This window comes from Calliphora vicina, chromosome 5 (assembly GCF_958450345.1).
Source record: "Calliphora vicina chromosome 5, idCalVici1.1, whole genome shotgun sequence".
In the NCBI taxonomy this organism is placed as follows: Eukaryota; Metazoa; Arthropoda; class Insecta; order Diptera; family Calliphoridae; genus Calliphora; species Calliphora vicina.
Window position 1 is genome coordinate 103524605 of NC_088784.1, and position 15517 is coordinate 103540121.

The following is a 15517-nucleotide window of genomic DNA, read 5'->3' on the forward strand; positions in this document are numbered from 1 at the left end:
AATAAAAAAAATTAAAAAAACCAAAAAAAAATGTTTAAAATTTAAAAAAAATTTTTAAAAAAATTCGAAAATTTTTTTTCCAAAAAATTAAAAAAAACATTTTGAAAATTTTTACCTAAAAATATTTAAAATTTTTATTTTGAATTTTGAAAATTGAAAAAACAAAAAAAAAATTCGAAAAATTTTTTATGAAAAAAATAAATTTTGTTAACCTAAAAATATTTAAAATTTTTATTTTGAAATATAATTTGGTTAAGGGTATATAAGATTCGGCACAGCCGAATTAAATTAAAAAAATCCCATACAATTTCTTGTTTTTTTAGGTAATTTTAAAATTTTATTTAATAAAAGTAAATAATGCAATATTCCAAGACATCATTATATTCATTCGATTGAGTATCACAATATTTTTTTGCATCATTCGTATCAATTTCAAATTCCGTACCATTTTTGTAGCGTAAAATAGCGCCAGTAATTAATCTCGAACAAATAAACCCCATCAAGGTGGAACATTTTTCCTTTATAATTGTATTATTGATAGTTATTTTGTGGCAGGGTTTGTTATTATCTTGAAAGTAAGCATCATATATCATATCATATATCCAAAACGATGAACCATTACCTTTAAAGAATATACAGCTCAATTGTAAATAAAAATTCCCCGGGAGTTTTTCCCCTTTTCTCATTTTTCCTATTAAAATTCAATTGGAAAAAACTCCCGGGGAACAATATCATAATTGGACTGATATATACATAATATGTATTATTCATTAGAAAAGCACAAATATTGATAAAAAATATCAAACTTATTTAATTGTTTCAAAAAAAAAAAAAAAATATTAATATTTTACCATAAGTTGTTCGTATGTGGTCAAATGCAGAAATCATCGAAATAATGAGCAGGATATATCATGTCAATATCTTCACAAAACTTCAGAGCATCATGTGCTGTAAACTGTAAAATTAAAAACAAAATTATACATTAAATTTGTATTACAGTTGAGTCTCTCAATTTGCAACCACTTGGTATTTCGGGTAGTTCTAACTCAATTAGCACTAAAGACAAATATATTAATGTTTTAAGCTTTTTCAAACAAAAAAAAAACAAAACAAAGAAGTAAGAAAGTATCGACTCAGAAAGTGATCCCATTATGGTGGTAAGTGTGGCTTGAATTTATGTTTATTTTTTACTGGAGAATGTTAATGATATAAAGTGTAATACAGCCAGCTTCGACTTGAATTCCAGCAAAAATGCTTATTTTGAATTTCTGAAATGTTGTAATTTTTGGATATTTTTAATTTAAAAGAGATTTCACGCTGAACCAGGCATACTTTGCCTTAAATTAATATTAAACTTAACTTAGATTACTTACTTTGGGTTCCGTTTCAATGTATAATACAAATTCATCCCATAATAGCCATTTTACAATATTTTTACCATTTTTACATTCTATCATTTGCATTGAAAGAATAATGAATAAACTAATCATAATATTAATAGGCAAGTCGATTTCTTTAGACCCCTTTTACGCTCACATTATACATTCAATTTGGGCAAAAATTATACCATTTTAAAGGGATTTATTCACAGAAGTGCAGAATATATTATATTATATTATATTGAAATCGGTTCAGTTTTTTAGGAGTTATAAGCGTTTAAAGATGTTACTAACACATATGCAAAAACGTGTACATGTGAATCTTAAGCTAAAAAGTAAACAAAGCAATGCATGTTTGTCCAATTTGTTGTTGTAAATAAATAAGAGAAACAATTAAACTGTATTGATTTCGCTCTGTTTTAAGTGAGAGTTGTTATAGAAGACAAAGAAGAAGACTTTAGTAATTTAAAGTCACAAAAATATATTTTGAAGGTGCTTTTCTTATTTTCTAACTCCCATATGCATAAACAATTTTTAAATTTATCAAAATTAAACAAAATTTCCATTCAAAATTTCTTTTATAAACCTTTGACAAATTTAAAAACTGTTTATGCATATGTGGGGTGGCGGGGTAAATATGTAATTGTACATGAGTAAATAGTTATTTTTTAATCAAAAAATGGGTCGGAATAAATGGTGAGTCGCCTCCCATTCAAAGTAAATAGATGTTTCTAAATATTTTGTGAACTATAATTGCAAGATTCTTCAAACTTAGTCTAAATGGCTCTTTTATAATTTTGCATAGTTTCGCTGAAATTGTTCGGGATTGAAATAGTAGGCGTGGCTTACCCTATACAAAGTATATAATTCATTTCGAATATCTGTAGAACTATAATTATAAAAGTGTTTAAACTTTTAGCGAATTAATTTCTTATTACTGTGCGGAGTTTAGCTGAATATAGATCAATTTATTACCATTCTACGGAGGTTAGCTAAAAACGAATTTATTCCTTTTCCCTGTTCGAAGTTTAGCTAAGCATTATCGGCTTAGTAGGAATTACCTCTCCCTTATAAAGGAAAGTAAAGATTGATATTTACATAAAAGTTTCAAAAATGGGTGGGATCAGAGCAGTGAGTGGTATCTCCCACACAAAATTAGTTAGTTATTTTCGAATATCAAGTGAACTGTAATTGAGAGATTCTAAAATTTTGTATATGTTATTTTCGTATTTCCATTCATATTTTTTTAATTTTACTAGGGTAGGGGTAGCGAAGTGCACCGGGTTATGCTAGTTGTTATTAAATTGTAAAATTGCATTTCTACTTTTAGAATAGCATTTAACTGCTGCGATTAAAATATTCTCTCGATTAACGCTAAAATGCGAATACGAGTAATTTAATGAGTGAGTTTAAGTGATGCTACCTACGAATGTGTAATAATTCAATTCAGTGATGCCAACTGCAGAAATGAAACTGTTTCTGAAAACTATTTCACGTAATTTAAGTTTTGCCAAATGTATATTTATGTATATTACTAAGATAAATTCTAATTTACTAGGTTTTGTATTAAAGCTTAGTACATTTCAGAGTTTTTAAGCATTAAAGAAGACTTATTCGCATCCTACAAGGAAAAGTCTAACTGTATTAAATCGCACGATCCCGGTGGCAAGTTCTTCCTTTTACTGTTTAATAACATTGGAAACAGTTTGAAAGCAGACCTTTGATTGCTTGGTCAACTTTTTGTAGGACCAAGTTGAAAATATTTAATAATTTTTCTCGTCATTCATTTTAATCAGATTAACAACAATTGAACATAATTGACATTAAACATAATAACTGACATACTTTACAAAAGGTAACTTGATCAAAACAAAAAATTAAATAATACTTGGGTTAATAGTTTTGAGGAAAAATGTGTGTTAAGCTTTTTTCGATCGCCTTCCTTATGCAGTATATTCTTTTTGGATCTAATGTGACTTGGTAACGTCCCTAATTCCACGGAATTGGTTCAAAAGTTTGGCATTTCGTTTTACACTATTCTTAAATTTACTCCAAGTCTACAAGCCTAATCACTATTTACCACAATGCTATTGTTTTTATCAACACAATAAATCTGTTTATCGATATAACTGCAGCCGTCTGTAATTTATATAAAAATATAAACGATTACTAATAGCAGACAACACGTTTTATTATAGAAATAAATATGTACATTAGGATGGCCATTATTTTTCACTTTTTCGATTTTCAATGCCCACAAAGCCTAAAATTGATCTCCGTGATCTTAAAATCAAATAATGAAAATTTAAAATCGGTTATGTTTCGAGTTTTGGGTCAAAGTAGAAATTTATTTAAGAAATTAACAAAATTAAATTATAAAAAAAATCACACAGCTTCTTACAATTTTGTAATTTAAAATTTCTAGTATATTGTTAACCCTTTTATATTTGGGGTCAAAATTGTCCAAAAAAAACACCCAGTTTTGCCCAGTTTATGGGCTCTCAAAGGTTTGAGGCCTCGGTGTCATTTTGCAAAAAAGTGATAATTTTCTCAGGCTCATTTCGTGCAAACAGTTCGGAATTTTGATTTACTCTCTTGGGCAAAGTTGTAGCCCTTGTCATAATGAAAATATAAATGCAAAAAAGCTTCATCTTCAAGATCAAAATCGCAAAAAACTCAACAAAAAAAAATTATTTACCTTTTTTCCCCTTTTCAGGTCCATAAACCGTTCAAAATTCAAGAAAACAATCCACTACAAAAATGTACTTAAGATCTCAATAAACAATTTTCTAGAACAAATGAACTTCCTAGGAATGATTAATAAGAAAAAAGCTAAAGGAACTATTAAATTATTATAAACTAAAGCATACTTTTAGGCAGCTTAAAAAAAATTTATTTCTAAATTTATTTCGAATTTTTTAAAGTTTTTTGCGATTTTGATCTTGAAGATGAAGTTTTTTTGATTTTATATGTTCACAATTTTTTATCTTTATGACAAGGGCTACAACTTTGCCTCCGAAAGTAAATCAAAATTCGGAACTGTTTACAAGATATGAGCCTGAGAAAATTATCACTTTTTTGCAAAGTGACACCGAGGGTCCAAATCTTTGGGGGAACATAAAAAAAGTGCATGAGTTTGGGCAAAACTGGGAGACACGGGTATTTTTTTTGGTCTTTTATCACGTAGTGGTGTCGGTATATTGTTATTTTTCCATTGTTTGGTATTGAAAATGGCCAATATCGGTTCATGATTTCATGTAGTTCTAAATACAGTATATTAAAAAATGGCGAAAATTGAGCAACATTTGTCCCTAGTCTCCCCATATAAGGTCCCCCTTCAGAAAATGACTTTATCATTCATAATTGTCTTATAATAATTAATATCGTGACGAAACAAGTTTTATATGAATCTAAATCTTTCTATCAACTTTTGTGATGATAGATCCATAATTGACCCTACTCCCCATATAACGCCTATATCAGAATAATATTTTATTGTCACATATTTAGGGTGGGTATTCAAGATTCGCAACAGCCGAATATAACACTCTTTTTTTAAATATTGCTTCTCTGATCCTCAACTCGAAACTTCATATAAAATGTTCAACCGATGCGATTTTGCAAAAATTTCCAGATTTTTTTTTTTTTGATAATATTACAAAATGTAAAATAAGTAGCATCCGAATATACATACTATAAATATCTAGTCTAAAAATTTAGTCAGTCTGACAAATACATTATGTTCGCTTCGCATAGGCCGCTAACCATATACTTATAGATAAAGAATAATAATATTTTATAGTTGTAGTTCTCTATTAAACCGCACAATGGAACAGTTTTATTTTACAGCTCAACAAGTGAACATACACACTAATTTTTACTTTTTACAATCTGAGTAAAATGCAGCAACATATTCTTAAAATATTAATAGCAATTGTGATTTTTATACTAAAAATAATTATAAATAATAGCTCAAAACCTCCTCCACCACCGTGGTTTATGCATGGCGAATATCTTTATTATATCAATACCGAGCAACAAGTGAGTAGTAGTTTGTGGTTTGGATTTATTTTTAAATTTCTATCTAACACTTGTTTACCTCCGTATTAATAGTTCACCTCCAATTATACACAAAAAGAGTGCATAAAGCAAAAAATGGTGTATTCTATAACCCAAACAAATGCAGTAGAATTGTTGCCACATTTAAAGCTTGTGTATGGTAAGGAATTGTATATAAAAAAATATTTCTACTCATGTAAAGCATTTATTTCTAGGTGATTTCCCTGCCTTGTGGACCTATAACAATGAAATTTTTAATAAAATCCTAAATACTCACATTAAAATGCGCTCATGTTTTCAATTGAGCGCCACATCTGACAAATACCAACCGCATAATTGTTCTGAAAAATCAGGTTTTATTTGCAAAATCCGAATGAAATCTGCCACTTTATTATATGAAAATTCGGCTGTACGAGTTTTTAAAAATGATATAGAACAATTCTGTGATCCAAATGCAAATATTTCTAATGTTTTGTATTCTTGTATGATTTATTTATGAAATTTTGTTGGGACTACGTTTTAGAAAAGAAAAACCATAGATTTTTATAAAAGAAATACAATATTTTTTTTTATTTCAAAAATTCTATAGTGTTTTAAAGAGTGAGTCAGAACAAACTTATACAGGTAAGCCTCCATTTACGCTGTACTTTATTTACCCGAATTCGATATAACGCGAACTCAAATTAGCAACCATTTGTTCAAATACGCGACTTTTTTTACACGATTTTTATATAACGCGTCAACAAACAACCAGAAACGAAAAAACACAAGCGAATAACAGATTTCTTTTTTGAAAACTTCGTTAATTTTTATGAATTTTTTGTTATGTTTTGATCTCTTTTACGTATTAGAATATTTTGTTTTTTTTAATTGACATTTTTTTCCTTAATTTTCGATAAGAAATATTTTTTTTAGTTGAGTTTTTTACTTTTGTTTTAAGTAAGTTTTTAAAAGTACAAATAAAATAAGTTTACTTAAAGTATATATCGTTGCCTTAAGTCCCGGTCCACACTGTGAAACATTTGCTGCAAAACATTTTTAAATTCTCCTTTGAAACTGCATTCGTGTCCACATAGTGAAGTTTTTGCTTTTCAGTTTTTACATTTCTGTACAGAACGAATATGAACGAATAAATGTGGATGACATACTCAACAAAAACTTCATGTACATGAAGCAGAGTACCCATTGCTATTCCTCTTTCCCCTTTCATCCACAAACTCAAATGTTTTACAGCAAATGCTTCGCAGTATGGATGGGGACTAAATGCAAACGGACGTAACTACATTTTTATTGTTTTTACAGGATACGTTATAAAATCAATAATAATTGTTTAATCAATCAATCAAATACTCGATTTTGAATTTTTGTGTAGTTACGTCCGCTTTCATTTAAGGTGACGATATGTATGTATGTACATATGTGTTTTCTATTTAACGCGATTTTTAGGTCCCAATTTCTTTTTTTGCTATGTGACTGATGTATTGTTTTACGAGATATAAAAAATTATTGGTCCCACAAAAGGATTTCGTTCTAAATTATAACCTCTTTTTACGCGAATTTGATTTACACGCTATTTTTTTGGGCCCAACAAACCGCGTAAATTGAGGCCTACCTATTAGGGTATTCATTCGACTAATGATCGTTCGATTAATCGAATAATTTCTTACGAATAATTATTCGAACAATTTAGAAATGGCCATTTTCGAATAACGAATAATTCGAACAATTTTATGTAGAATAATCGATTAAAACGAATAAATGTTCATATATATTTAAATTTATTAAATTGCTTAAAATTTTTCATAATTTCAAATTTAAATAATTAATAATGACTCATAAAAATTGTATTGTTTCTGAAATTCGACAAATAACTAAAGACAAAGAGACTTATGATCACTGTAGATGAGTGTTCCGATAGCTCCTTCTATAAATATATAAATATTACTGCAAGAAGTTACAATTCTAAACACAAATCTTTAAACATTTTTAACTTAGGACTTGAACCAATGAAAATAAAAAATACGGAATAAAATATTTGTTATTTTGCGGACGAAATATTAGAATAATCGCTATTAATAATCAAAATTTTAACTTAGATTAAAGTGGAGATGAATGGAGAATGTGATTATGAAACGGTCGTCGAAAGTGATATTGAGGATGATATTTATAATGATTACATTAAAATAGATGAAGGCCATGATCTTAAAATATATGTATATATGTGATGTTATTAACAGCGTACGCAAGTGTTGCAAAATTTTTAATAAATCGAATGATAAACACAAATATTGCAAATGTTGCAAGAAAAGCATGGAGTTTGAATATATTTGTCTAACATGGAAATAAACTTTTTGCGTATTTGTGAATGCGTTAATCATGCACTGTCTGACTTCAAATTAGCCACGTTCACTGACAATGATATCAAACTTTGGACATATTCCCTTTATTGTGTAATTCCCCAAGACCACTTTATTAAGCAAAGATTCGGCAACGTTGATAGAGCTTGATTTATAATACAATTTGTTATAAATAATTTAGAAATAGTGAATAATTCATTTACTAAAGAATTAGTTACTCAATTTAAAACCCGAATTAATGAACGACATAAAAAAGTTCTTAATAAGTTTATATTGTATTTGAATTCAGGATTATGTCCAACTAGCTCAAATTGTTTAAAGCATAGCTCCAAAACGGAAAAAGGGGTTTGCTAGTCAATTGTTTTGTAGATTGTTCGGGAGTTAATCTGATGAGAATATTTCTGTTGAAAATTTAATGATGGACTTTGTTTTCGAATGTTTTTTAACATTATCAATACTTGAATTGTTAACTTTAACGTTATTTTTTTGTTTTTCTTTAACAAAAAAATATTAAAAATCTGACATCAAAACTTCATTCTTTCACTTTTTTAAAAAAATTAAATTATTCGAATAATTCGATTAATTTTAAACGTGTGATCGAATTATTCGAACAAGTTAAAATCTCTTATTCGAATTATTCGTTTTATTCGAACAAGAGAAAAATCGAATAACTCGAATACCCTACTACCTATACATACTATTCCAGCCAAAACTTATCCTTGGTCGAACATATTATTATTTTTTTTATCACTTTAGCTTTTAAAGTTAAATGCTCTGAATCGGATTAAAGATTTATTGCTTTAACGCAAAGTCACATGTAATAGGAACAAAATGAGAAGACGATCATTAAAATCGATGGATTTTTTTCAAATTTATTCAAAATTAAGTGGATTCGCTCGCTCATTTTCACAAAATTTTATGGGCTCACAAGTACAAGTGTACTTTGATTGAAAATTTTCAATGTGTTTTGTTTTTTGTTACAATAACAAAACAAGCACATAAAATATTGTGAAAATGAGCGAGCGAATCCACTTAATTGTGAATAAATTCGAAAAGAACCCATAAATTTTTATGATCGTCTTCTCATTTTGTTCCTATTACATGTGGCTTTGCGTTAAAGCAATAAATCTGAAAAATGTCTGCCTTTTTCGATTTTTCATGATTTTTTTAAAACAAACAAAATTGCTATTTTCACGTAAAAAATATATTTTTTGCTTCAATTTGTTATTATAACACCGAAACTAAAGAGCTGATTAAAACGAAATATATACACGGATTAAAGGTTATGTAAATCTGAATTTATTTAAGTTTACTTTAATTATATCGGACTAACTGCTTTTGAGTAATCAATAATTATGTTGAGAAACAACTAAAAAAATTCACAATTTTACTTATTTTTTTTAAAAAAACCTCTCCATAGAATTTAAAATTTGGACCATATTTGTACTACTGGAACCACAATACATCAAAATTGTAGTGTAGTGGTTTAAAAAGCTTCTAAAATTTGTTCGATTGTGTAGCCCTGTGTAATTTAATAGACAAATTAAAAATATTTCAATAAGCAAGGGTCGATATTAAAATATAATAAAACAAGCTGTATTGTGTGTTTTATTTAAAAAGGCCATGAAATATGACATCTTTGAAATGTCCGCCGTGGCTTCCCACTTTGCCGCATTGTTCCGACTGAAATTGAGCGATAGCCTGGTGTGAGGTCATCCATCGATTACAGCTTATTGGCATAGACTGATCTTTGGTATAAAATATGAGTGATCACAGATTGAGATTATTTTCCTTGAAATTGCAGTATTTACAAAGTTATTAACAATTTAATATATTTGAGTTGTTTTTTAACAAAAATTGATTTTTGGTATAAAATATGAGTGATTACAGATTGAGCTTATTTTACCTAAAATCACAGTATTAACGAAGTTATTAAGGATTTAAGATATTTCAGTTACTTTTTAGTAAAATTCGATTTTTGTTAAAAAATATGAGTGATCACCAGATTGACCTTATCTTCCCTACAATCCCTGAATGTAAGAAGTTATTAACTTTTTAAGATATTTGTAGTTTTATTTTTGCTATAAAAAATTAGTGATCACAGATTGAGCTTATTTTCCTTACAATCAAGGAATTTTCGATTTAAGATATTTAAGTTTTTTATACTAAATATTGATTTTTGGTAAACCCGAATACTTCTTAGCTATAATGGAAGATTTATTGAAAAAATATTTTGATTCTGGCTCACTGCACAGAAAAAATAGATAATTTTCGTGAATTTTTGAAAACATATTTTTGTTATTTTTGTGTTTTCAATTACCCCATGTCTATACTTGACAAATATTTATCATAACAATAAATGACATTTGTTGTCAAGACAAAGTTGTCTTTTTGTCAATTTTGTCATAACGAAGCAATAATACTAATAAATGGAGACTATACCTGATAATTTTTTATCTTGACAACCATTTTGACGTTTATCATGATAAAAATTTGTCAAGTATAGACAGGGGGTTACGAAAATTATCTATTCAATAATTTTTATATTTGAAATTCAACCAATAACGAAAATTGTATATTCAATTGTCAAAATTATCAAATTCAAAACTCAAAATTCAATAGAAAATGTCAGAACATTTTGTTTTTAAAATTATCAAATTCAAAACACAAAATTCAATAGAAAATATCCGAAAATTTTGTATTTGAGCATATGAATACTGGATTCAATTATAAAATAATTGAAACCAGATCAATATGTGATAAACGTTTGAATTGAAATATAATTTTTTCTATGTGTGCATTTTTTGATAAAAAAAACTCCCATAAAATTTCTTGCTTTTTTTTAGGTTATTCTAAAATTTTATTTAATAAAAATAAATAATGCAATATTCCAAAATATTGTTAAATTCATTCGATTGAGGATCACAATATTTTTCGGCATAATTCATACCAATTTCATATTCCGTACCATTTTTATAGTGTAAAAGAGCGCCAGTAATGGATGTCGCACAAATAAACCCCATCAAGGTAGAACATTTTTCCTCTTCAATTGTATTATTGAGAGTTATTTTGTGGCATGTTGTGTAATTTTCTTGATAGGAATCATTCTTCCAAACTGAATCGTCATACAACCAAAACGATGAATCGTTACCTTAAAAATTTATACATACATATGTGTGTATTATTTATTAGCTAAAAACTAATATTTATTTATCAATCTTAATTAATTATTCTTATAAAATCTAATATTATTTTACCATAAGTTTTTCGTATGTAGTCAAATGCAGACAATTGTACGATCAAATCAAAATGATATATCATGTCAATGCCTTCACAAAACTTATGAGTCGCATGTGATGTAAACTGTAAAATTAAAAACATAATTATTATACATTAAATTTGTATTACAGTTGAGTCTTACAAATTGCAACGTGGAAAATTGGTACTTTTTATTATAATAATGATATTGAGGTAAGAAAAACTATTAGTATTTTTCGTTTTTCAAATGGTATTTTTGAAATTCCTGTAATGAATGACTGAGTTAGAATCTAAAAAAGGGACTCATAGGTACTTTATCCAACTAATAGAACATGATGGACCGACCTACAAACAAGAAATACTTAGGATAATTAATGTTACACAGAGAAAACAGATTCGTGATAGCAACCGAATTTGTTGCCAATCGAATGATTCGGTTGCACACATAGCATTTCTCAGTTCTAACAACAGAAAGTCAGTTGATAAAGAAGAATTTCAGTTGAGGCAACCAAACTTTAGTTACGCATTCCAAAATATTGTAGCCACAACTGTAAAATTCGGTCACTAAGATAGAATCATTCGATTAGCCACAAATTCGGTTGCTATCACGAATCAGTTTTCTCTGTGTACTATTTCTTTATTAAAATGGTTAGAGTTCACAAAAGGTGACTTTAGCAGTAAATTTCAATTAACAGTGGGGCAGAATCGAAATTTTTTGGAAATAAATCTGGTATTTTTAAACGGCTGGTCCGATCGGGATAAAATTATACGTGGGCATATCCAAGGAGCATTCGAGTTAAAGTTATTAAAATGGGCCATACAAACGTTCCAGGGGCATCGATATGGGGGCTCAAAGTTTTTTGTTTCCCATCCGATTTCAAAGATTTTAATGATTTTGAAAAGAGCTTGGATAGGTCTTCAAAAAACATGCTTGCGTGTGCTATTTATCTCTTCTAATTTTTGGCATTTAAGGCATTTAAAAATTGAAATTTTAAAAATTGGCCACACCTTGGCCCGCTTTTATAAAAATATAGGGCGTAATTTCGGACCGAATGGACTCGATTTTTTTTTGTTATTTAGACAACTAAATTAGCAATAATATCTATTATGGATCCAAAAATAAACGATTTTCAATTTAAATATTCAAAAAATAGTTGATTTTTGCTGTTTTTTGGGCGAAAAGGTAACTTAACTCTTTTTTTAATTAAAAAAAAAAACTTTCTTTAAGAACATATAACAATTTTATGTTTATCTGAAAGATATCTTTACGGAGAACATTTTGATATTCTTCGAATATGTCGCGCCTACGCCAAATAGGAATTTGACCTATTTTTTTTTGTCAAAAATTCAACTTTGGTCCACATGTTCTAAAATCACAAAGCTGGGATCAGAACACAAAAAGCAGCTTTGGAAACCTTGATATGTTCCCTATTTATCGCCAAAGTATTTTCCCAGCTCCAAAGGAAATATGGACCCTATAGGCAAAATTGTAAAAAAATACCATTTTTGGGATTTTCGCTCCAATTTTTAGAAATTGCGGGATTGCCTTTGACCTTTGTACAAGTTTTTTTACACCTTGTTATTTAGAATGACAAACTGAAAAAGGTTTGAAAATTTCATTGAATTTCGTTAATAAATAAAGCTTTTAATACTTATTACATATTCATTGAGTTTCTAAAAGTAATTCAGAAATATGCCACTTTAAAACTTCGTCCTTCAAAAATATTGCACTTTTTCATACTAAAATGAAAATTTATACAAATTTTTGAATTTATGTTTTTTTTAATTCAGTGGACACATGCTGGAAATACACTTGTTTTCGACTAGAATTCCAGCAAAAAAGCTTATTAGAAATTTCTGTAATGTTGTAATTTCTGGATATTTTTAATTTAAAAGATTACACGCTTAAAAAACTGCTAAACTAAACTTAGATTACTTACTTTGGGTTCCGTTTCAACGTAGAATACAAATGTATCCTTTAATAGCCATTTTACAATATTTTTACCTTTTTTACATTCTATTATTTGCATTGAAAGAACAATGAATAAACTAATTGTTATTAAAATGTAAAATTGCATTTCTACTTTTAAAATTGCATTTAACTGCAGCGGTTAAACTGTTTTCTCGATTAACGCTAAAATGCGAATACGAGTAATTTAATGATTGAGTTTAAGTGATGCTACCTACAAATGTGTAATAAATATGGTGATGTACGGAATAATAATAATATTAAGTGTGGTTTCAAAATTGTGTTTGTTTCCATACAAAACATAAGAAGTTTGTATGACAAATACTGAGAAGAGATTTGAAACATTAATAATTATGTTTCCAGATACGTTGTTTCAGTTTCATTTTACAGCTCAACAAGTGAACAGACACACAATCTGAGTTCTTAGTAAAATGCAGCAACATATTCTTAAAATATTAATAACAATTGTGATTTTTATATTAAAAATAAGTATAAATAATAGCTCAAAACCTCCTCCACCACCGTGGTTTATGCATGGCGAATATCTTTATTATATCAATACCGAGCAACAAGTGAGTAGTAGTTTGTGGTTTGGATTTATTTTTAAATTTCTATGTAACACTTGTTTACCTCCGTATTTACAGTTCACCTCCAATTATACACAAAAAGAGTGCATAAAGCAAAAAATGGTGTATCCTATAACACAAACAAATGCTGTGGAATTGTTGCCACATTTAAAGCGTGTGTATGGTAAGGAATTGTATATAAAAAAATATTTCTTACTCATATAAATCATTTATTTCTAGGTGATTTCCCTGCCTTGTGGACCTATAACAATGAATTTTTTAATAAAATCCTAAATACTCACATTAAAATGCGCTCATGTTTTCAATTGAGCGCCACATCTGAAAAATTCAAACCGCATAATTGTTCGGAAAAGTCAGGTTTTATTTGCAGCATCCAAATGAAATCTGCCGCTTTATTTTATGAAAATTCGGTTGTACGAGTTTTTAAAAATGATATAAAACAATTCTGTGATCCACATGCAAATATTTCTAATGCTAATGATGTTTTGTATTCTTGTATGATTTATTTATGAAATTTTGTTGCAACTACTTTTTATAAAAGAAAAACTAAACAAAAGAAAAATCTTAGATTTTTAAAAGAAATAAAATTTTTTTTAATTAAATAAATCCTTATTTGAAGCGCTTAATATTTCACAAATACTGGATGAAATTTGCACCAAGGTTAGACCTATTGGATAGTAATTCAGACACAATTTTTCAACAAGATCGGTCAAGAACTCTCGGAGTTAGAGGGTCAATTTTGGCCAAACATGTGATTTTTCTCATCCATGTACCTTATTACCTATTGTTCTTAGCAAAATGTGTCCCAAATAGTTTAGATAGCTATTTTTCCAGTCTTTCGAAAAAAAATATTTTAAAACAAAAAAATAAAAATTTTTTAATATTTTTTTCCGAAATCAAAATCAAATAATAATTCTCAACAGATGGCGTATCTTTTCACTTATATACATATATTTTAAGATCATGGCCTTCATTTATTTCAATGTAATCATTATAAATGTCATCCTCAATATCACTTTCGACAACCGTTTCAAAATCACATTCTCCATCACATTAATCTATGTTAATATTTTGATTATTAATTGCGATTCTTCTAATATTTCGCCAGCTAAATCATTGGTTCAAGTCCTAAGTTAAAAATTTAGAAAGATTTGTTTTTAGAATTGTAACTTCGTGCAGTAATATTTATATATCACTTATCTACAGTGATCGAAAGTCCCTTTGTCTTTAGTTGTTTGACAAGACCAAATACAATTTTTGTGAGTCATTATTACTTATTTAAATTTAAAATTATGAAACATTTTATGCAATTTAATAAAATTAAATATATATGAACATTTATTTATTCGTTTTATTCGATTATTCTACATAAAATTGTTCGAATTATTCGTTATTCGAAAATGGCCATTTTTAAATCATGCGATTGCTGAAATAAAGCTGATTTAAATAGTAGATACTAATATCTTTTTAATCTGTATTTAATCCAAATTTTAGCTTGTCAAATATACGAGAAAACATGAATTTTCATTTAGACGTTAAAAAAAAAAAAAAAGTAAGAAAGTATGGTCGGTCAAGACCGACCATATAATACCCTACACTAAGTAAATGAGCAAAAACATTTTTCTTTTCAAATTTCAATAATTTATTTTTGAGTGATTTTCGGAAGTGGGCCTTATATGGGGGCTATGACCAATTTTGGACCGATCACCATGAACTTAGGTCGTGTGATTTATGTCTATATTTATGACATAAATCACACGACCTAATGACTAATTATGGATCGATCGTAACAAAATTTGGTGACATGAATTTTGTGTATATAAAACTTATTTGGAGCGGAATTTGTGGAGATATACAAATAAATTAAACATTTATGAGTTATAAAGTTAAATTTCGGAAGGACATTTG

The 15517-nt window shown here is 28.0% G+C and overlaps 1 protein-coding gene and 2 long non-coding RNA genes across 3 annotated transcripts in view; all 3 read left to right on the top strand.

The window, feature by feature from the left end:
• Positions 1 to 15517, top strand: part of LOC135962060 (uncharacterized) — a 586654-nt gene that overhangs the window by 382546 nt on the left and 188591 nt on the right. The window lies entirely within an intron of this gene.
• On the top strand, positions 5257 to 5923 carry LOC135962499 (uncharacterized). The gene is made up of 3 exons (XR_010576654.1): positions 5257 to 5420; positions 5493 to 5598; positions 5654 to 5923. It is a non-coding gene; the product is annotated as an uncharacterized LOC135962499 (long non-coding RNA).
• On the top strand, positions 13663 to 14196 carry LOC135962341 (uncharacterized). Its single transcript, XR_010576645.1, has 2 exons — positions 13663 to 13772; positions 13829 to 14196. It is a non-coding gene; the product is annotated as an uncharacterized LOC135962341 (long non-coding RNA).